The sequence below is a fragment of the Halichoerus grypus genome, chromosome 4, assembly GCF_964656455.1.
Source record: "Halichoerus grypus chromosome 4, mHalGry1.hap1.1, whole genome shotgun sequence".
Lineage (NCBI taxonomy): Eukaryota > Metazoa > Chordata > Mammalia > Carnivora > Phocidae > Halichoerus > Halichoerus grypus.
In genome coordinates, this window is record NC_135715.1 from 181,446,972 (window position 1) to 181,470,953 (window position 23,982).

Sequence of the window (23,982 nt, forward strand, 5' to 3'; positions counted from 1 at the left end):
CGGCTCAGGTCATGATCCCAGGGTCCTGGGATCGAGCCCTGCATCGGGCTCCCTGCTCAGCGGGAAGCCTGCTTCTCCCTCTCCCACTCCCCCTGCTTGTGTTCCCTCTCTCGCTGTGTCTCTCTCTGTCAAATAAATAAATAAAATCTTAAAAAAAAAATTTTTGTTTTGTTTGTTTTATTTTGGGTCTTGCAGATCTAAAGAATAGTTTAGAATGACTTTTGCCAATCATTTTGATTTGGATTCAAATCAGACTCCAATAAAGCTAGCAAAATGTATGGTTCTCAAAATATTTAGCATAACTACTCATTTTGGCAGAACCAAAAATAATAATAATCCCAGCGTGCCCCGTGTTCCATATGCTTCTGTTTCATTTTGATAAATTAACATTTTTTCCAGTTGATTCAGCTCAGTTTGGATCATTTAAGTTATATCTACAATACATCACTTCCATATTTAAAATTATTTTCAAAATCATTACAAACTACATGATTATTTATAAACTTTTGCAGGGCTCTCCCCAGGCTAGTCCTATTCCCCTTTTCCAATCTTTTCTTCCTCTAATAATTACAAAACAATCCAAGATCTCTTCCTGTCTTTACCTATTGTGGTGAATTGTTATTTAACTCAAATATTGCCTACTTCATCATGCCTATTCTGGTTTACTCAGATAGACGTGATCAAATCCATCCCCACTTACAGAAATTGAAGAACAATTATTTGCTTACTGACTCAAGCTGTTGGCTCATCACCTCAAGAGTTCCCGGTGAAATCTGAAACTGGCCCCTGGACAGTGAGGGCAGGGAGTGACGGAAGAAACAGGCAGACCCCTCCAGGTTGGCAGGTGGCAGTTTCAGTAGGCGAGGGAATTGACATTGAGGCTTACCTTGGGCAGCTGTAAGACAAGGAAATCTCTGCATCTGCCCATCAGAATCTGAAAAGTTTACACAGAGGCCTTAACAGGGTTCAGTCATGTATACTGTCCAGATGGTCCTAACAGCACTTTTCTCTCTCAAGGCTATATCCTTGAAATGGCTCCTAGTATGGGAATAGATGGTTCATTTCAAAGACAGGGAAGGTGGTGAGGAGCCTTCCATTGCCTGAGTCTACCTCTCAAGTCAACTGGCACTCATGTTTTCATGATGATCTCCTCCAACACAAGCCTTGTCCAGATTTTAAGGTCATTGATGTCAATAACTGTAACTTATTCCTAAGAAAATTGCTTGATATTCAACAAAAGCTGGTTGAAAAAGTTGAATTATATTTGTTAATTTACCAGCTAAAGAAATTGATGCAATCAACATTATTGATGGGAGGAAGAATGGCATAGTTCTGGTAAGTTACTAGTGGAAAGTAAGACACCAGTAAGAAGAAAGAAAGAGAGGGACTAAGAGAAGTTAGTAAAAAAAAAAGACAGAGATTAGGGAATATAAATAAAAGGGAGGAACAAGAAGATATCAAATAGAATGAGCAGCAATAAAGGCAAGCCTTTCTTTAGCCCCTGAAGGATATTATTTCTGGGATCTTCTGTCTTAGTTCCATCTTTTCTTCAAACCCCAACTTACCTGATAACAGTTCACTTGGATTTGAACAGCCTTTAAAGTTTGAGAATCCAGCTAGGGATGAGCCAACAATCAGCCAGTGCTGTGCAGGTCCTGAGAAGTGAGGATGTCAAGCCAACTCCCACTTCCTTGTCCCTTTCCCTGCAGAAGATGATAAGCTAGTAGCTTCAGTTAATTTTGAACCAAGTAGAACCTACTTTTCAGAGCATATTCTCAGTGCTTCGTCTGTGGGGCAGCTGGAATTTTCTGGAAGATCTATATTGAAATCCAGAAGCTTACATTTGCTTATAAAACTGAGAATTATTTAAATTTCAAAACAGTTGTGGATCAGGTGTGGATGATTCACTCAGATCTACCTTGGTCTCAATTTTCAAATTCTGAAGGATATCTATTAGGCTAGAATTCTCACAGAACTTTTCCAGGTGTAAGCTTCTATATTCTATTCTGGAAATTAAAGTACAGATATGAAATCTACCCCAATCATAACAGCTCAATTAATTTTTTTCTTTGTTAATAATGTAATAATAATTATAGATACATATTTATATCTCAGGTATAATTTAATTTTAAAAGAAACATTAAAGAATTTGAAGTAGTTATCAGACTTTAAACTTTTAGCTTCTCCTTTTCAGTAATATCAGAAAAAGAAATAAGCTTTGATTTCTTCATAAATTCAACACATAAAAATTCATTGAAAATCTACCATGAGCCTACCCCCACTAGGTGCTTAGAATATAGCAATGAAGGAAACACTCTTTGCCCACCACCTCAAGCAGATGCTTGGACTGACTTGAAGGCTAACAGGTCTAATCCAATCATGTATTTTGGAAATAGTTGGATACCAGTGCTTTTATAACTCTAATCCACAGCCATTTAGCTTTTTTCTTTCATCAAAGCAATAAAATCTGCTCTTTAAAGCCATTACAAGGGAGCTGACAATAGGAAATATATTTTCATTAGAACATTAAATGGTTCACTTATAAATGAGGCTAAGGTTTGAGAAATATAGGTAGCTTGTTGAGAATACAGAAAAAGTAAATTGGAGCTGATGCAACGATTATGGTTTATTTTTAGAACTCTGTCAGAAGGCTGCTTGGACTTAATTCTCATAGGGCCAGACATGTGCCATGTTAGGGTTTTGACAGAAACAGATGCTTCTTTCAAATGATGTAATTGAAGAGTTTTCAATAAATATATTCCTTTACAAAGAAAGGATGGATCACCACACAGGGGATGAATGGCTCTGAGGAGCTGTTACAACCTCTTCACCTGAGTAGAGAGATGGATTCCTTGAACACGGGGAATGTGTATGGATAGGACTGCTTGGGAACACTATGCCTTTGGCAGAGTGATGCAGCCAACCTGTGGCCACTTGGGAAGGGGAGCAGCCGAAAAGAGATACCCTGGCCACAATCTCCTCCTCCAACTCAGTCTACTACCAGTGCATCCCACTGGCCCAACCCACAGAGAGCCAGAGAGCAAGGTAGCTCACTGATGTGCACCATAGAGGTCCAGCTTCTGCAGATAGAGTGAAATGGAGAAGGCTGGTGTAGGGATCTGGACAAGAATATGGAGGACATCCAGAGCAAGATGGTAATTAGAAGTTATTAAAATTATGTCTTGATGATCTTTTTAGTTTAAACTGAAAAATGACTTCCATAACACAAGTTGATGAATTTCTATTTTATTTTGAAAGCGATCTTCAAAATTCAAATTGTTATTGTAATCACTCATTTCAGTAGACTGTAAAAATACCCGAACACATCTTTCCAGTGTTATTTATATATCACAGGGAAGATAGTGTTTTCTCAAATATTAGTGAAAAACTTCAGCTTTATAATTATTTAAAAATAATGTAAGTGTTTCTCGGTCTTGGCATTGCTGCATGGCGTACAGTAGGCCCTTTAAAGCTGAGTAGAAAGCATGAAAGAAACAAAAATGTATATATTCACATATAATGGTCATCACGAGTTTTCTTTTTTTTTTTTTAAAGATTTTATTTATTTATTTGACAGAGAGAGACACAGCGAGAGAGGGAACACAAGCAGGGGGAGTGGGAGAGGGAGAAGCAGACTTCCTGCCGAGCAGGGAGCCCGATGTGGGACTCGATCCCAGGACCCTGGGACTATGACCTGAGCCGAAGGCAGACGCTTAACGACTGAGCCACCCAGGCGCCCTGGTCATCACGAGTTTTCTGATGGGGTTCATTTTAAATTGTAGAAATAAGCAGGTAGTTTGCTTTCTATAATATTGAAAGTATTACAAAATAATAATAAAGTAATACAAAAAAAGACCAAAGCAAACCAAACCAATACTACACGTGGTATTATTAGGTGGCCTCAGTAGTACTAACATCTTATGAATATTAGCAGAATACATGGCCTGAATTTCTTTCAAAAACAGGTCATTATGATCATGTTTATTTTACTTATTTTGCTCTTCTTCGTACCTTGCTTATCCCCAAATTAAAATGAAGAAAAATTCTGAGTTCTGTAATTTTTTAAAAGTAATACACTTGCTGACAATACAAATAACTACTCATTTTTATTGAATAAATTGCTTTGTTTTGCTTTGCTTCTGTTAATGTTTCTTAATCAACACACACACTTTATACACGATCTGGTTTAGATCAAACTGCCGGCTCTATCAAGGGCAATGTATTTGGCAAAGCAATTCCTTGCAGCTCCTCATAACATATATTAAATATGTATCAAATATTTTATACGACTTGGCCAGTTCAGCACCACTAGCAAACCCTTCATAAGAAAGGCCACAATGTCATGTTGGCATGAAAATAGAATCCGGGATGAGATGTGGAGAGAAAAATACAGTTCTCTTAAGGTCAAGGGCAACAGCTGAGCAGCGCTGGGGTTACCTGCTTCAAAGGATACAGTGTCTTGTGTTTATAGATTAAATGTTGGTTTCTATGGGGGGAGGTGGTCATAGGAGCAAATATCCCTGACACCCAAACAAAATAATCCCAAATAAAATGGATGATGTAGCCCATAGTAAAAAGGGAGTTAACTATTCATGGGAAAAAATGCATGACCTCACCCTTTCAGAATACACTGTGATTCATCAGCATTTCCCAGCTTTCTTGCCTGCTTGTTATGAATTTCACAGCTCCGCCCCTTTCCCTTTTGCCCCCAAGGTTAGATAACTTCATTGAAGGTGCTGGGGGTTTGAGAAGGAGGGTTAAATTTAAGGAGAGCCCTTGGTTTGTGGAAATAGATTTCCTGTCAATAATTTAGAAGCACCATCTTTGCTGAGGACAGACTTTTCTCAAGAGCTAAATGTTACACTGTTTCTTTACTTTTTTTTGTTTTTTGTCTCAGAAGAGCTATGTATTGTCTTGGTTGAAAAAGCAGCCTCTGTGTTCATGAGGGAAACGTAATGGGAATAATATATAGAAATGTGTTTAAAAGCAGAAGGAATCAGCTAAAAATATCATTACAAGCCGGCTGTTATAATTTTAAATTGTCATACTTGCAAAAACCTTGAAGGGCTATCAGTCCATCTCCTTCTTATGAAAAGCCACCATAGTTCAATCAAGTAACTATGAAACCACTGCCTGGAAATTGCAACCAAATTGTTTGTGCAGTGTTATGTATCTAAGGAAACAAATGTGGACTTCTAGAATTACATTATTAGTTTCTTTTGAGCCCTGTGCACTTCAAAGATTTTTCAGAAACTAGTAATGCTATGTTACACTCTGTGGGTGGAAGCATCAGGATCTTTGCTAGTCCTCTTCTCATCTACGTACCTCCTGGTTAGTTCATGAGTTCTGGATTCTGCAATATGGGGGTGGGTGGGAGAAGAGCAAATCTCTGGTTTGTTCTACCAGACATCTACAGCTTTATACAGAGGGTGATAAAACCCTACTGGTGAAATGAAGGTTTTTGACCAATCCGCTGCTTTCAACTGCATGTTACGGGTCGCTGGAAGCATAAACAGCACCGTGGTGCCCGAGGTCCAGCAGTGGTAGGCCTGGGATCTGTATTTATTTTATTGGGAATCCCTGGGCCCTGAGGGCTATACTTTGAGAAACACGGCACTCCATGTTTTTGCGTCAGAAGACTGACTTTTTGAGATCAAATCAAGCCAATAGATTTTCATCTATGCTAACAGAATCCTTTCTCAAGAGTCATTTCACTCTGCTCAGAAGTCACTGATTCAGTCCCATCCAAGCAGCAGGGATAGCCCTGGCCCTCAAAAACTCCAGGTAGTCCCTCTAAAAGCCCATTAACAAGTAGTGATCTGAAGAGGGTGGTTAAGGATAGCTTAAAAATTTCATATTAGCATTGTCTCCCCGTTCAGCTGGCTTAATAGCTCCACTGTAGATGAAATCCTCATTATGAGCATCCCCCACCCCCACCCTGGGACCTGGGTAACTCATAGACCTCATGCAATGATCTCATGTCTTTGGAACAACAGTAAGTATGTGGAGCGATGAACGTTGGGGCAGGATTTCCCGTAGCCCCTCTCTTATTTCAGAGGTGTCTGTGCATGCCTCTATGGTCTCTGGGTCTCCCATGACCTGCGCCCACCCACATTTCTGCTTGGCTCTTGGTTGTGGTGTTGCTGGCCGGGCAGATAAAACATTTGTTTTCCCTCTGAGAGCTTTCCTTTCTGCTTTATTTGCACTTCTATCATTCTGTACCCTGGTGATAAACCCCATCTGATTCAGACTGAACGCTTTACACTCTACGCTGTCAGCACTATATTCATTGATACAAGTGGGCTGAGTATAAATATTCCTAGGTCTTTTCCCGAGGTGGTTTGACCAACCAAATTACACGTTATTTCCAGGAGTCTATTATTTTCTTACAGAACTCAAACCTGGGATCACTCCAATGAGCTTATCAGCATAGGTCATCAATTCTTTACTTAGGAGTTAATGGTAATGATGCTTACTTTTTGTAATCAACAGTAGTTGAAGTATAATTTATGTACAATGAAATTCCCACGTAAAATGTACAAGTTGGTGACTTTTGAGACTTTTTTATTTTGAAATAATTATAGATACACAGGGAGTTGTAAATATAGTGCAGAGTCCCATACATTTTCCACCCAGATTCCCTCAATAGTTACATCTTACAGAATTACAGCATAATTCTAAGACCAAGAAAGTGATGTTAGCATGAAGTGTGTATAATTCTGTCATTTTATCATGTGCAAATTCATGTAGCCACCACTGTAGTCATGATATAAAACCATCCTATCACTACAAAGATTTAGCTCATGCCATCCCTTTATAGTTACAACCATTACTTTTCTTTAACCACCCTAATCCCTGATAACCACAAATCTGTTGTTTGTCTCTGTAGTTTTGTCATTTCCAGAATGTCCTGTAAATGGAATCATACAGAATGTGACCTTTCGAGACCAGCTTCTATGACTCAACATAATGCCCTTCAGATTCATCCACACTCTTGTGTGTTTATTCTTTTTTATTGCTGAGTAGTGTTCTAATCTAGGCCTATTTACATATTGAACTTATCTATATACCTAATGGCTTTGAGGTGGCTTATATTGAGTTATAAATCAAAGCTAAGGAAACACAAATACAAAATGGCGAGTACTGAAAATAAAAAGGCCTGGTAAGTTAACCTTAGTGAATGATCACTTTGTCACTATGGTTAAGTTTCAGAATGAGCTTAGAAATTCCTGGCATCCAGGTTAAAAAAAAAAAAAAAGAACAAACATGATAAATGGCATAGCTCTCATTATTAGAAACAAGGAAGCCTGCCAGTTCTTCAATGCAGAGAACTTTTCTAAATCTGAAAGAAATAACCGAGGAGAAGTTTTACATAGACCATATTGATACTCAATGCCAGTGCATCATCTATTTTGCCAGGAAATATAGCATGAGGACTATTTGAGACAGAAATGTGTAACTTCAGGTGGAGGGCCAACCGTACCCCAGATGTGAAGATAGTCCCACATAGCCATCAGAGCCTGATGTTATTAAGCCTTGACCTCCTTTGCACTAATTCCAAGCTTATCAAGGGACCTTTGCAATTTAACTTGCTGTGTAGATATGCTTATGGGAAGAGAAGGGTGCTGGCCATGGCAACACATATATCCCAGTGCTCTTGACGTTATATTTCTCATTGTAAAATTTGCATTCTTGTCTAAATATATTTCCAGAGAGTTTGATTACTGGTATATCCCTCCCCGGCTCCTTCCTAGAGAATCATTTCCTCTTCACCTGCTGAACAAATTAAGCTTCCAAGATGAAAGAGTTTCAGATCCTGAACCTTGGAGAGATCATCAAAGCCAAAGCCACTTTGTTTCTCTGATGACACTTCTGATCCCACAACATGTCCTTTTTCAGACATTTACAGTTACATGTGATTAGCGTTAATATTTTACTCACAGTTCTCAATTTGTGGTTGTGATTAAAGTTAGCTGACTCCTAGAGCATCCTTGTCTAAGACGGCACAGCTGGCTCCTCACCTCTCTCTGTCCTGGCCCCATCTCAACCGTGGGAGTAAATTCAGTCCTCTTTCTGTCACCATGAACCATCCCTTCCAGCAAACTCACCTCCAAACAATATAAATTTTAGCAAAGATTTTGTGGGAAAAGCTGGAGACTTTATGTGCAAACCATACAGAAATAACACTTCCTTTTGACTTGTTCATTATTTTTACACCCCTCAAATGCCCACTTCAATGGCTCCCACGTCTCTGGGAAGGTGAGCCCAGTTTTCTGTTCACCCTGTGTCCGCCCTCAGACCCATCAGGTCAGTGTTCCTTAGACCTAAATATCCTTGTGGTGAATAAAATCCTCTCTCTCTCGTGTTGCTAGGCGTTCTGTCTCTCACTCCCTCGTTTTGCTTGTATGACTATGGGTACTTCCAATTTATAATCTACCTCCTATACAACTCCTGCCAAGAAAGGCATTTTAATCATTTTCTATTACTGCATGATAAATGGCCACATACCTGCACTGTAAAATAACACAAATTTATTATCTCACTGTTTCTGTAAATTCGAGCATGGCATGGCCAGATTCTTCACTCAGAGTCTGACTGGGATGAAATTAAGGTGTTACTTGAGGCTGCAGTCTCATCTGGGCTCATGGTCCTATTCCAGGAACACTGACGTTGATCAAAGTAGAATTTATTTCACTCAAGTGGCAAGGTGGAGATCCCATTTTCCTTCCAGCTGATGGCCAGAGATAGTTCTCAGCAACTGGAGGCTGCCTGTCCTTGCCACGTGACTCCCATAAGTAGTTTACAACCTATGTCACTTTCTTCCAGGCTAGCTAGTGCATGTCTCTCTGACTTTCTCTTCTACAACCTGCCAGAGAAAACTCTCTGCTTTTAAAGGACCCATGTAATGAGGTCAGGCCCACCCAGATAACCTCTCTGTCTCAAGCTCTACTGATCTAAGATTTTAAGTACATCTGAAAAATCCCTTTACTGTAGTGTGTGGATTAGTGTACTAATTAACTGTGAGAAGGTGTGTACATGGAATATCTGAGACTCTTGGAGGGACCATCTTAGAATTCTGCCTACCAGTCAGGTTTACAGTGAAATGAATAATGAGTAAATTTGGGGGTCCCTCATTTGCAAAGTTTTTTCCAAGGCTCTAGGGGAAGCCCTAGCTGGGTGTTCACATGGTCATGTTTCTTTGTTTGTTTATTTGCAAAAGTAATATATTTTGCCCACATTTAATTAATGCAACTCTAATCCACTCTAAAATCTCTCTGTTTTTAGTTGGTCATGGTATTTTGGGATCTACCTAAGGGGAAGTTGGGGATACTTTCCATTTCTGTGTAGTGGGTTATTTTTGTATGGTACACAGTAACTTCTGTGCACTAGCTGGGAACATCTTCCAGGAATGCTCCTGCTGTTCAAAATGTTCACCCACAACATTTGACATAACACAAAGGTGTATATCCAAGGCTGCATTGCAATATAAATGAAACTCATGGGAGCCGGTACTGGAAATGTGTGAAAAGAGAAGGAGGAAAAATAGCTTTAGAATGTGTGGAGCTGGAAGCTAGCCCGCAGAAAATAATTCACAAAATCAGAAATGTAAAATTAAAAGTGGAGATTTTGTTTCTCATCAAAACCTAGAAGAGAGCAAAGTTTTCTCCTTTCAGGAATATTCCTAGTAAGGAAGCATATTCAATTACAAATCCATAATATATTTTGGAAGTGTAATATTTAATAAAGATTGAATACACCATTTTATTTCCAACTTGAAAAGACGTTTAAAAGAATTTTATGGAGAAATTACAGACAGATGGCTTGGATATGTATGATGTGTATCTTCTTTGTCAAATTTAAATTTATTGATTAAAGAGTTGAAAAAATTCTGATAGAAATTAAGGAAATATGAAATAAAAGTGATAAAGATGAGCAATAAAATATAAATGATTCTCAAATTGAGAACCAAATTATAGCCAAAACATATACAGATTATACGAAAAGTAGTAATTCACTAAAAGGAAGAGAGAAGTTTTAATGGAATTAGTTAACAGTTTCTTGGAATTTTTGGTAACCTAAATAATGAAGAGAGGTGAATCATTTATAAATACTGAGAGAAGACTTAAACTTCTTGTCAATTGTACACAAATTGCTGCCATAGATGAACAATAATGTAACAAGCACAAGAGTAATTAACTTTGGACACTGCAGAGAGAAACTTGAAAATCCATGAAATTTTACAGCTATGACAGGAACTTGAAAGAGTCACCTAAATCTGATAACAATTTTAAAACTTGCATGACGTTGGACACCTGGGTGGCTCAGTTGGTTAAATGTCTGCCTTTGGCTCAGGTCATGATCCCAGCATCCTGGGCTTGAGCCCAGCATATGGTTCCCTGCTCAGCAGGAAGCCTGTTTCTCCCTCTCCCTCTGCTGCTTCCCCTGCTTGTGCTCTCTCTCTGTCTGTCTCTGTCAAATAAATAAATTAAAAAAAAAAAATCTTTAAAAAAAACCCAAAAAACTACAAAAAAAATACTTGCATGACCGTAATAATTAAATATTAAAAAAAAACGTTGTCCATCCGTAAGAATTACTGCACTTTTTTCTATTTTTTATAGAAAATGATATTTCAAGTCTGTCATATGAAGAGATGCTCAAAGAATATGTAGCCAAATCAGCAAAACACTGAACAACAACTCCATTGGGGATTTTTTTTTTTTTTAAAGATTTTATTTATTTATTTGAGAGAGAGAATGAGATAGAGAGAGCATGAGAGGGCGGAGGGTCAGAGGGAGAAGCAGACTCCCCGCTGAGCGGGGAGCCCGATGTGGGACTCGATCCCAGGACTCCAGGATCATGACCTGAGCCGAAGGCAGTTGCTTAACCAACTGAGCCACCCAGGCGCCCCTCCATTGGGGATTTTGATTTACCTTTGTCCCTCTGACAACTGGTGTTCTCTTTGGAACTCTTTTGTTAGCTTTGTGGTCTCTGTTCATGTTCTGTTGCCTACTCACATCTGTACTTGCAATGGTTAATCTTCATCCTTTTGCCCTGGAAAGAGTAGTCATTTGGACTCTTTGACCTGCCTTCTTCTCCCCTTTGGGGATCAGTGCCAACTGGCTGACTCTTTCCCCAGCCTTTCTAGAATTTCCAGTAAATTGCATATTTTCTATATTGTTAAATGCGTATCTAGAGAAAATGTCAGTTTAATCACTGCTCCAAATGTACCAAAATCCTAGTGCAATTAATTTCATCTTATCTTCCCCAGAAGAAAGGGTGAAAAGAAAAAAAAAAGGCAGAAAAAGAGAGAAAGATCCAAAATTATTATACCTTTATTAATTTTTTCTAGGAGCCACAAATTGTCCTCTTCTGTGTTATCTTGGGTAAAATTCAATGTCTGTATATCTTAGAAATTTTTGTTATGTCATTGAATTTTAAACAGGTTATTCTTGACCACTTACCTAATAACCATGGGCTCAGATATCATATTCAACTTTGTATGGGAACTTCCTTATACAAAAATGTAATAGTTTTCACCATGCATCTGGAGGTATTTATCTATACTTGTCAGTTTATTTAAAGAATGACTTTTCATATCAACTAACGTGTAATCAAGATGTGTCTTGTGCGCTGTGAATTGTGCAAGACTGTTGAATCTCAGATCTGTACCTCTGAAACAAATAATGCAATATATGTTAAGAAAGAAAAAAAAAAAGAAGAAGAATGTAGCAGGAGGGGAAGAATGAAGGGGGGGAAATCGGAGGGGGAGAAGAACCATGAGAGACGATGGACTCTGAAAAACAAACTGAGGGTTCTAGAGGGGAGGGGGTGGGAGGATGGGTTAGCCTGGTGATGGATATTGAGGAGGGCATGTTCTGCATGGAGCACTGGGTGTTATGCACAATGAATCTTGGAACACTATATCTAAAACTAATGATGTAATGTATGGGGATTAATGTAACAATAAAAAAATTTTTAAAAAAACTGAAAAAAAAAAGATGTGTCTTGTGTGTCTTCAAGGTAAGCACTAAAAGAGAACAAGAGAACAAGAATGGTGAGGAAAAAATAATTAATTATATCTGGCATTTAAGATTCTTTATCTGTCTATCGATTTATTTATTTATAACTAAAATTTACCTTCCCTTTTTTGTTTTGAAACGGCATTGCTACTTGTCGTAGTTTGCCATGATCAAGAATCAGAACATTGTTTGGCTAAGCTGTCAATACCCATCTTGATTTGCCACCATCCAGAATCAGAACACTGCTAAAGTGTGTAGACTTCCCACTGTTTACTGAAACAACTTTCTTGTTAACCATGGCGAAATGTCCAGCTCTGAAAATACTCTTCTGAGAACCCCCATGAACTCACCGCGACTCCAGCATAATGCACACTTAGAAGGATGTCTGTGGGTCTTTGAAAATTTGTGGTTTATCACAAATTGCCAAAAACTTGCCTGCAGTGCTGTTTATCAGCACTAAATTATTTCAAGTGCTCTTCCTGTTAAAGCTTTTAATGTTCAGTGTGACTCCTTATGCTAATGTTATATTTATCACTGGTATTTCTGCTTCCACAAAACAAAGCACATTCATAAAACCTGGATTTTGCACAAAGGTCACTTTTTCTTAACTATTGCATTTAAATTGATTCATTCTAAGTATTTCCTCTGTATTCCTATAAATCTGATATGGAGACTGTTTGAATGGATCAGTCACTGAAATGAATCAGATAATGCGTTACACATTAAGGCAAAGTAAATTTAACCTCCCGCTAGTAAAAATGGATTTGGATGTGTGTGGTTTTTGCATAACATGCAATCTGTTGTGTTTGATCTCCTCTTTGGGGGTGGGGGTAGCAGAGGTAGTCTACACACAAATACACCAAGTGAATATATGTTTATACAGGCAAATAAATGATCTTTTTCTCTTCCAGCAGGCTCCTAATCCCACCTCTGATTCCAAGCAAGGCCACAATCTCTGGGTGGAGTTCACCTACACTACTAGGCACAACCTTTCTACATATAATTCTGAAAAGAGGTATTTACTGTATAATTTTATTTGAAAAAAAAGCACAGTTGATGTCTATTCTTACTAAGGCCCATCATGTATGGAGATTGTGTATTCAAATGAATGTGGATACTTTCAAACACTAAATGCATAGTTCTTCCAAATTTTAGGTTATACCCCCCATAAAAGCTATATTATCATGGATGGAAGTCTTGGTAAATACAGAGTTGTAGAATCATGTCTAGGTTAACACGCATATATGGTTCGAACAGTTGGACTGACTGAAGAGGTTTGTTCAATTCAATAGCTGAACTAGTCAAAGCAAAATTCCAAGAGAAGGAACTGTTGAAAGTGAAGTGCGTCAAAGTGGTTGAATTTATGTATGGGAACATGACGTATTCATGAAGCAAAAATCAAAATGACTTTGAAATTAGATTTCAGCATCTTGATTGTACAGATTTTGGCATTTTTAATTACATACTCCATAAAATTCATTCATAAAATTCTTCTATGAATTGTCATTTGTAAATCTCACAGGAAAGTATTATCTGCTGTCTCTTGGCCTTTTGGTGCTACAGCCCATGAGGACAAGGGAAAAAAATCCAGCACTGCGGATCTAAATTATTGGTGCCATTTTAAGAATGTTCTTATTGGAAAGCGATGGCCTCATTTAAAAACTAAACACTCTTATTAATGTAACTTGTTAAGGACTGGAGAGGATCTACCATATAACATGCAGTTACTACTATTATTTGTGCTAGTCATAAATATAATAACCTACAAGGTCATGGAAATAAAGTTCTTATTAATTGTATGAGTGAAGAAAATACACTAAAATTCAATTCAATTCAATCTACAAATGTATACTGAATATCTAATTTTATCAAAAAACATTTTGAAAGATTTAACAACAACAAAACCAAGATCCTGTCCCTCTTTCTGAGGTCATTGTAATCTAATGATAAAGTTCTATGAAAGCAACTTTCCCAGTTTAGGCCAATAAACCAAACAAAAGATTTGCTTTTGGGAGCTTCGAATGTGAACAAAAGGCATTTCTTCTCAGTAGCCCTAAAAACTTACCTGTTTCTTTTTTTTTTTTAGATTTTATTTATTTATTTTATTTGAGAGAGAGAGAGAAGGAGAGGAGGGGCAGAGGGAGGGAGAAAGAGAATCTCAAGCAGACTCCACCCTGAGCAAAGAGCCCGAAGCAGAACTTGAGTCCATACCCTGAGATCATGACCTGAGTCAAAACCAAGAGTTGGGTGCTCAATTGACTGAGCCACCCAGACACCCCAAAACTTACCTATTTCTGACAACAAAATACTAATATTGTTTATTTAATTAAAAAATTATATTTTTGTATTAAATTAAGACCTACAATAGTTTTTTCTTGCCCAACATGATCTACTTTATTTTCCAGGTGCAGGAAGAGATACCTGTGGTTTATAGGATTTGAACACTGTTTCACGGCTATTTCAAAGCTTGTTTGATAATGTGTGAAAGAGAAAAGTGGCAAAGAAGTGGTTCACTTCGAGTGTCAAAAAGGTGGAGTTTAATATTTTATTTGTTTGATTTATATTAATTATTTTAATTATATTCTAATATTTTATTCTTTTTTAAAAAGGTCTTATTTATTTATTTTAGAGAGAGAGTGGAGGGAGGGGCAGAGAGAGGGGGAGAGAATTTCAAGCACAGTCTGCACTGAGCATGGAGGTCCATGGGGCTCAATCCCACGACCCTGAGATCATGACCTGAGCCGAAATCCAGAGTCAGACACTCAGCTCACTGAGCCACACAGATGCCCCTAATATTTTATTCTTAAGTAATATTTTCTTATTTGGGTTTTCTTACTTTTGATTATGGTAAAATTTGAGCAGTTCAATTCTCTACAAATAATTTTCTGTCTGGTAGAATGCCTTATTCAATGGGGTTAAATTTTTGGAAACAACACTGTAATCCTCATAAACTGTCATACTCTCTGTAAGCATGTTATAGTGCTATTAAATATTTTATCCACGTTTTTTTAAAAGTAAGTTGCCCTTGCCTTGATGTAAGAGATATTTGGTGTAAGAGATGTTACATGGTACAGAATGAAGTATACGTTGTAAAAAATGGGTACTTTACTACAGAATGTGGGGTTTTATCTCTGAAATAGAGATCTCAGGTGCAATAAATCATTTGCAAACTCTGCTTTCAGTATGTTAGTTAAGCTCATTTCATCCTTACTTTTTTGGGTTTTGTTTTGTATTGTTTTGGTTATGTGTGTGTGTGCGTTTGGCTTATCTAGTTACCTAGTCGCACTTTTTAAGAAAAAGACTAACATGTCCAAGGCAACTTGCTTTTACATTCTTCCAGCATTATGTCTCTTTGGGTAGAAGATGCTTTCACCCTTGCTCATGTTTTTATAGATGTTTTTATCAAGCTATTTGTTATCAAGTGCATAGTCAGAGAAATCTTTGGCCATAGAAACCTATGAAACACAGCCTATAATAATTATGTGGCCAGAGCCCAGGAAAACTGGCAAACTGAACAATGTCCAATACAGTCAGTGTGAAGTTGCACCCATTACTTTAATCGTATTAGTTTGGTATCACCATATTTGTTTTCTCCCAAGATATGAGCTAAACTCCAGAAAATGGCCTACAATTTCTGAGTTCATGGACAGAAAATAGGTTCAGTAATACATGGTCAGTATCTTAAAAATCATTATTAAAGTTGGACTTTCTCTAACCACTATCCCAACTTCCAAAGGACTATATTTCATACTGAAGACTTATTGAGAACAGTTTCAAAGGGCATACCTTTATTTTTTCAGCAACTATTGCAAAATACTGAAAATGCAGCAGGGAATGAGAGAAAATACAATGCCTTTCATCATGCAGCTTTGAGTCTAAAGGAAGACAGCATGAAACCAATTTATGGAAAAGAAAAGGCAAGGGGAGAGTAGCTGATCCACACTTGTAGTGTTGTGAACGCCCTCAGAATTGTTTTCATGGCTCAATACAAACCAGGTGAAATGCAAAGACATTTAACATTAACTGTCAGCTCATATCACTAAATTTAACCTGGTGCACAACCTACGTGTGTGTAGGCAGGGAAAAGTAGAGTAACATGGGAAAATACAAATTAGTGGAAACGTTTTGTTTTGTTTTGGACAAGTTACTACTAAAGTTGCCACTATTAGTGCAATATGAATGTTTAAAGATATATATTTTTATACAACCAACATACAGAATGACAAGCCAACTACTTAATCTCTTCTCATCTAATATACCTATCTAGTCTACTCCGGGATTCAAGAAAGAAAAAAAGAGAAAAGAAAGAAAGAAAGAAAGAAAGAAAGAAAGAAAGAAAGAAAGAAAGAAAGAAAGAAAGAAAGAAAGAAGAAAGAAAGAAAGAAAGAAAGAAAAAGGAAAGAAAGAAAGAAAGGAAAGGAAAGGAAAGAAAGAAAGAAAGGAAAGGAAAGGAAAGAAAGAAAGGAAAGGAAGGAAGGAAGGAAGGAAGGAAGGAAGAAAGAAAGAAAGAAAGAAAGAAAAAAGAAATGGGGGCACCTGGGCAGCTCAGTCAGTTAAGCATCTGCCTTCGGCTCGGGTCATGATCTCAGGGTCTTGGAATAGAGCCCCATGTCAGGCTCCCTGTTAAGCAGGGAGTCTGCTTCTTCTGCCTCTACCAGCCCCCAGCCCTGCTTGTGCGCTCTCTTTTTCAAATAAAATAAATTTAAAAAATATTTTTAAAATAAATAAATTTAAAAAAAAAGAACTACAAACTTTTAGAGACCTTAAGACAGTCTGAAAGAAAGAAATAGTCCTGAATAATTTTCAATAGTGATTTGACCACACTCAGTGTTTGCCTTATACTCTGTCTTTAAAACCTAACTTTGGGTTACATGAGACTCCATTGCATTTCTTTCTGGTGTCTGACTTCAAGAATATTGCTAACTTTTTAGAAAATTTATTTTAATGAATTAATTATATTTACATTAACCTTAAAAAAAGAGAAAGAAAGAGATAAACCACTATTTCTTGGCTATAATAAGGGAAAATATTAAGTATTCTCAGTATTACACAGAAAGCCATTATTAGAGTAAAAATATGACCCAGATCTACTTATTGAATTTTTAATCTTCTTTTTTTTTTTTTTTTTTTGAAGCAGGCTGTTTCTAGCAATAGGGCTGGTAATTAAAACAAAACAAAACAAAAACCTTAGTAGAATGTACACATCAAAATGAACTATATTTGTTGTAAGTAATCTTGCTTATCTGTGTATCCAAGTTTGCTGCTAATGTGAAAAACCTTTTGGAACATATTTTTGGGAAGGTGTCCAGAATCTGCCACATGCTCTTTTAAGGAGCCTTGATGATGGCAAGTGAAAGCAGTTGCCTGTGTTGGTGAACACTGATTTGGTAAAGTTACCACACAGGCAAGAGAGTATTGAGTGTGCATTGTGCATCGGTCTCTCTCAATAGACTTTGGCTCATGAAGTGAAGGTGCTGTATTTTATTAATTTCAGTGTCCCTCACACAGTTCTTGGTACATAGCAGACATACCATGAATGATTGTTCAATTCAGTGTTTTTAATTAAAGTCACGGTTAATGGTCCTAATGATTTGAAATGACCCCAAATGTTTCTCTGGCCATTTGCAAATAAGCGTGAGGTGATTTTTTTTTCTCATGCATGCATGCCATTTCCATATGTAATATATATGCATAATGTACTATAAATTTTGACAGAATACTATCCTCTGACCCCATCCTCTCCTTGAAGTGCAATAGTCTTATGGGGATTATTCATGATGGATAATCGGATTCATTTTCCAGCGAGATACCTGGATCCAAATGAATGCTTTAATATTTCAACCCCTTAAAAATGTAATGAAAAATCTGTCATGGGTAATAAGTTGCAATGAAGTGTCTGAGCACCTTAAGTGACAGGCTCTCTGTGATTTCAGATTCTAGTTGTCCTGGAGTTGAGTTATACAGTTAACTAAGCTAGGGGTGGTGTATGTTAAGAAAAGTGTAATAATTTTAATAAAGATCACAATCAGCCTCAACAACTAGAATCATTACTGTGTTTTCTGTTAAAATCTGAAAATAATTATTTTTTCAAGACCATTACACCAGAAACCATGAGTCCTTCAGTGGACTTCCCACTTCCTTTTGTCAGCTTCTTTGCTTTGTTTGGTCTTGAGTCAGCTTTTCATCTACTTTTTTACTATTACCCAAAAATAATATAATACTTTGGACAAATCTAGATTCCTAGGAGAAAACAACTCAACAAGCTTTATTATCAATTTATTATTATTTCTTTTTGGTGATTTAAAGAATGGAAAATTAACAATCCTAAAAGTTGTTTGCCTTTCTTTAACATGTTCAAGATTTGTATTTAAAGAATCAGAATGCTTTCCTAGATATACCCCAGAATCAAAAGTTTTATTACACTGATAAATGTGATTTTCCACTTCAGGAAAGTTCCTTTCTCCAGTCTGTGTTTTACGTGGCTGTTTGTTACCGAGACAAACAGAATGGCTAAATCAATACAAATGGCCCTCGAAGTCTAGTGAGACCACAAGAAAGTGTAGCATCATTAAACTAAATTACAGACAAGCACTTAAGGAGACGAATAAGTGTTTTATTACCATCAGTCCTCTCTCTCTTTTTTTTTTTTTTTATGGTGAGGATGATTGAAAACGTTTACAGAACATGCATGGTGCCACGAGCAAGGCTTCTGGGGGGGTGTCCCTTAGTTGCTGTGGCTGTTTTAACTAGAAAGGAGAGTATAACCAAGTTAGGGGCAGAACTCATAGTGTTTTCTAAGCCCCAGTCTCTATCTGGTATTAGGAAAAACTGTGACATAATAGAACTCAGGAGAGCTAATAATCAGTGAGATGAGAAGAGTAGCGAAGACCAGCTAGAGAGTGTGAGTATAGCCCTATTACTCGACAGACATGGGGCCTGGGGTGAGCTAAGAGAGACAAGGGAGGGAGAGACACTGAAACAGTTCTAGAACAGTTCTGAAACAGCAGTTGGGGTTTCCCTTCCTGTTCTCTAGGAAGATGTTCTCTGGTGCCCATTAACTCCCCTCCAGTCAATGAAAGCATAGACAGCGGGATTAAGGTCAATATTCTAGAAACTGAATGATGGCCCAAAAGATAGAACCCAGGAAATAAGCTTAAAAAATAAAAAGTTTTGGGAAAAAACATCTCAGGAGAAAGAAGAAGAAATTGCCTAGAATATTTTAAACTCAGAACTCAGGGCATAAATGACCTGTGCACCTGAGCAATGCCTCCATTAGGACGTGCCCTCTGTGAGTGGCAGTTTAGAGCAGTGGTCACTAAACAGTGGATTGCAACTGTCCCTTGAAAGCAAAACCAAATAAATTAATCTTGTATGAGGTATTCAAGTTTAATAGTAGAAAATAATTTACTCACATTATAAAATAATGATGGTATTTGAGGTCCTCCACCCAGTTTCTTTTTATTTATAGTAGCAATTTTAAACCTAAATATGAGATGTTCACACAAAATGTTTCATGCAAATTATTTTCATGACACATACACAGGTTTGGATTTTAACATGAACCTTCTCTGCGAAGTTCAAATTCTTTATAGTCCTTATCAAAGATAGTACTCAGCAAAAGGTTAGGCTTGTTTCCTATACTGGCTACGAGAGTCATGAATTTGGAGGAATCATTTTATATATATCCCTATCACTGCCCATTGTTATTTTGACAGATTAAATGGGAATTGAATAGACGATTTTTGTCTCACTAAATCAAAAGCATTTTTTATTGGTTATAAATGACATTGAGCTACACTTCTGCAAAGCGTAAGAGTGGTTTACGACTCTTCCAGGAAAAAATATTATATTCAATGGGCTTACTGCAAATTTGTCTTCAACATAGCAATTCTATTATAGGTGAAAAAAAAAGATAAAATTTAAAGAAAATAAAACAGAGGTAAATTATTTTTATTTGTCCTCTGACAGCTGTGATAGAGATGTCTAGTGCTCACACATATGCATTTCTCCACTTTTCAGGTCTCTGGAAGGATTTGTGTTTGTTGTCTTTGCACTAAGCTTCACTATGCATCTGGTTCTAGCCAGCAAGTTGTGAAGCAGAAGTAACCTGGATCCCTTCCAGACTAAAACATTTAATTACCGGTATGAATTCCCCAGCACACTATCCCTTTCTTATGACAATCATGGAAGATTCATACTCTAATGGTAGAATCATGGTTTGAAGGATAATGGAACTGTAAATTTTTAGTTGGAGGGTAGTTACTTAAGAGAGTTACCCAGATGCATGGGGGTACGAACTGTAGTTAAGTATAGCCTTACACAGCAATTTTTGCTTCATGCTATTTCCAATGAAGAGTCTAACATAAAAGTATTTGTGTTGTGATAGGGTTTTAAATTTAACTCACCAAAGCTTAGTAGAAGCTGAAATGAAACTAAGTAATAAAGGTGAACAACGTGGCCAAGTTAGTCAAATATAGGGATCTCATCTCGATGCCACAATTTAGAATATAAAAGGATGGTTCGAGGGAGCTAATACATCAAATAGTGCTTTGGCAGCTATCTTTCTCTTCGAAAATAATCTCCTACCTATATAAACAGACCTTTTGTGAGCATAACACTTTACTATGTCAATAATCTATAACAGCCAACATCTCTGATTTACAGGGTACTACAGTTGGCCGAGGGACATGAAGAGAAACCCGGAGGGTAATGTTTGGGTGTCTTATTTCTGGAAGGCAGGAAGTGACAAATATAGCCAGGGGAAACCCACCCCATGCCAGCAATCCTTGGGCACTTTAGTGAAATTCATTTTTTTTAAGTTAATGTTACTTTTTAGTTCATTTAAAATAGCAAATTTTGAAAAATAATTTTTTCGGTCCGGAGAATGATATGTTTTTCAGACAAGAGTTTGTGTGTTTTTTCTTCATTTGGGAGCATTTACACTTATGAGAACTATAGAGAGTTTTGGAAGTTACAAAAGCCATAAGAGATACAAATTTTGAGAATTAAACTTGCTTGTTACTTTGGATTATTTTGCCTGAGGGAGGAAACATATTTGGTTGGTTCTCATAACATCTTGTGAAAACTTATTTGTTGGAAAGTTTTGAGATGATGACATAATTGAGAACCTCTGTATAGCATCACATCTGTATTCTCACTGCCTTCTCTTCTTGGCCTTATGTCCCTCACCTTCATCAACTCTTGTTAAAGTGGGAACATTGACATCCTAAAATCAACTAAATAAAAGAATGGGGAATATCTGGGACCTTGTTTTATCTTCTTTTTTTCTTACAGTTACAGTTGTGTGTGTGTGTGTTTATGTGTGTTTATGTGTAGAACTTCAAGGATAAAAAAAGAGTGTTGGTGGAGGTCATTGAGAGGACGTGACCACTGGGTCACCCATGAACTGGACCCCAGCAATTTGAGGCTCCTCACCACCCTCCCCCGACCTTGGAATATGTTTTCCACTTGCCTTCCGAGGTTTCAGAGGCTGCCACAAGGCCATAGCCTTGAGATGGTGATATGGTATTGAGACCATCTGGATGATATGTGTGTCCAGTTAAGGTGTTTATGTAAACTTTTAAGGTTCTGGGGATGGGTGCAGAAATCTACTCATTTGTGGTCACTCAAGACAAGCCTTGTACATAAGTTTCCTTGCTCATTAAACCTACCACCTACTGATTTGGAGTGGTCTTCCTCTTTCTTCAGTCCCTCCCTGCCCTTTGTGTATGGGGGCCAATTTCAGATTATACCAAGGAAAGTCCCAAGGAGGCTGCAAATCAACAAAGAGGAACAAACATTTTCAAAGTCATTTGTTGTGGTAGGCAGAATAATGGTCCTTCCAAAGGAGTCCACATCTTAAACCTTAGAAACTGAATACATTATGCTACATGGCAAAGGGGAATGAAAGTTGTTCATGGATTTGAGGTTGTTAATCATGTGACCTTAAAAAGGACGAGATCATCCTGGATTTTCCAGATGGTCCTAAGATAGTCACAAAGGTCCTTAAATGTGGAGAAGGGGTCCAGGAGACAGTCAGTGCCAGAGTGCTACAATGTGAGAAAGACTGGATCGTGATAACTTTGAAGATAGAAGAAGGGGGCCATAATCAAAGAACGTGAATGGAGCTTCAAATCTGAAAAAGGCAAGGAAATGGACTTAGTGTCTTAGAGGCTCCAGAGTGTCCTGCAGTCCTGTTGACACCAAGATTTTAGTAGAGTGACACCCAAGTCACTTCTCACTTACAGACTCTAAGATAATAAATTTGTGTCTTATGCTAGTATGTTTGTGGTCATTTGCTACAGCCACAGTAGAAAACTAATTAATATGTCTATAATGATGTATTAGAATTAAAAACTCTGAAAACCACTGTTTTTTAAATCTTTGAGAAAGCACTTACAAGAAGCACCATAATCAACGCTTCTTAATTTCAACTAACAACCAAAAACAAACAAACAAAGGAAAGCTATAAAATTTGGATAAAAGCACATGGGAATTTTATTGAAAATTATCCTCATTCTCTAGAATGTAAGGGTTTTAGGAAACAGGATCTAATTCCTAAAAGAAGAATAGGCTTGATATCCTCTGTTCTTGGGCTTGCTCAGATGCAATTTTCCAGAGAAACTGAGAAATGAACTGGATTCTCTTGTGAAGTCCTTTTATGCCTCCAGGTCTATGATTCAAGAATAAATCATAACAAGCCAGGATCTTGAAAGGTCAAGCTAACGTTTGCCACTGAGTTGGACTGGGTCACAAGCTAAGAATGTTATTTAATACTGAGGCAGATTGTAAGCTTGCCAGTCCAATCAGACTCTACTTTGATGTTATGCTTCTTGCTTTGTAGGCTCTGTTTTATGGCAGTTTATGTTTATTTTCACATATATTTTCCTTTCTTCCTACTTACAAAATTCTTCAAATTGGTTCTTCTGCATCATGGTTAAGTAAGGTATTAATTCTAGCCAATCTGTAAGCTTCCACCATCACTTGGCTCCAATTTCAACCCCATTGTTGTATAAAATTTCATGTTTACAACATTCTAACTCTGTGTTAAGAATAACAGCCTCAGCCACCAAGGCTTATGGACCTTCAGCATTTCCAAGTATGACAGGCAGTCATGAAAAGGACGTGCCCATTTAAAAATTTATTTTGTGGAGTCAGAATAATTGTTTAAATGAAAATGGGGACTTTTTATTCAGCACAAAGGCCATTGCAGTGATTCTAAATGCTTAGGATGGACAATGAAGACAAACTCTTTCCAAGTCACTTAAAAGACTGGTGGGAAAAAAAAAAAACTTAAGGCAAAATATCCACTACTTCAGTCTCAAAATCTTATCAGAAAAAAAGATACTGTTGAAGAAGTTTAGTAAAAGTACTAATACAATGGCAAGTGTTAAGTAAGGACACATAGGATTTCCTACAAAATGTTAATTAACTAGTCTTTTGAGATTATGTTCATTGTTAACTAATTGGAATAGATAATAAGAGGTTATTAAACACTTAATTCTGATTTTCCTCAAAGTATAATATATTAACTAGCATTTGAAAATATCTGGATATTTGGTATAGCAAAGAGAAAAGATCAAAATGGTCTCAGAATTTTTCATAATTAAAATAAATATTTTAATGTTTAAGAAGGGACTAGATGCTTGGATTTTTTTTTTTTTAAATCTTAACCCAGGTGAGGAGAGGCAGCTGTGAAAGGAGAACTGGGTTGAGAATCAAAACATTTAGAACATCATTAATACTTTGTCACTAAGGGGTGTTACCTTACCTAAGGTTAATTAACTCCTGGGCTTCAGTTTCCATAAACATATAATAAAATATTGGACTACATTCATCCAGTCATAAAAGAAAAATAATTTGAAAACCTTCTATAGCCTTTTGTATAGGAAATTGGGATACATGCATAAACAGAGTAAATGCACAGAATTTATGATCTGATTTCCCTTCCTGCATTAATAGC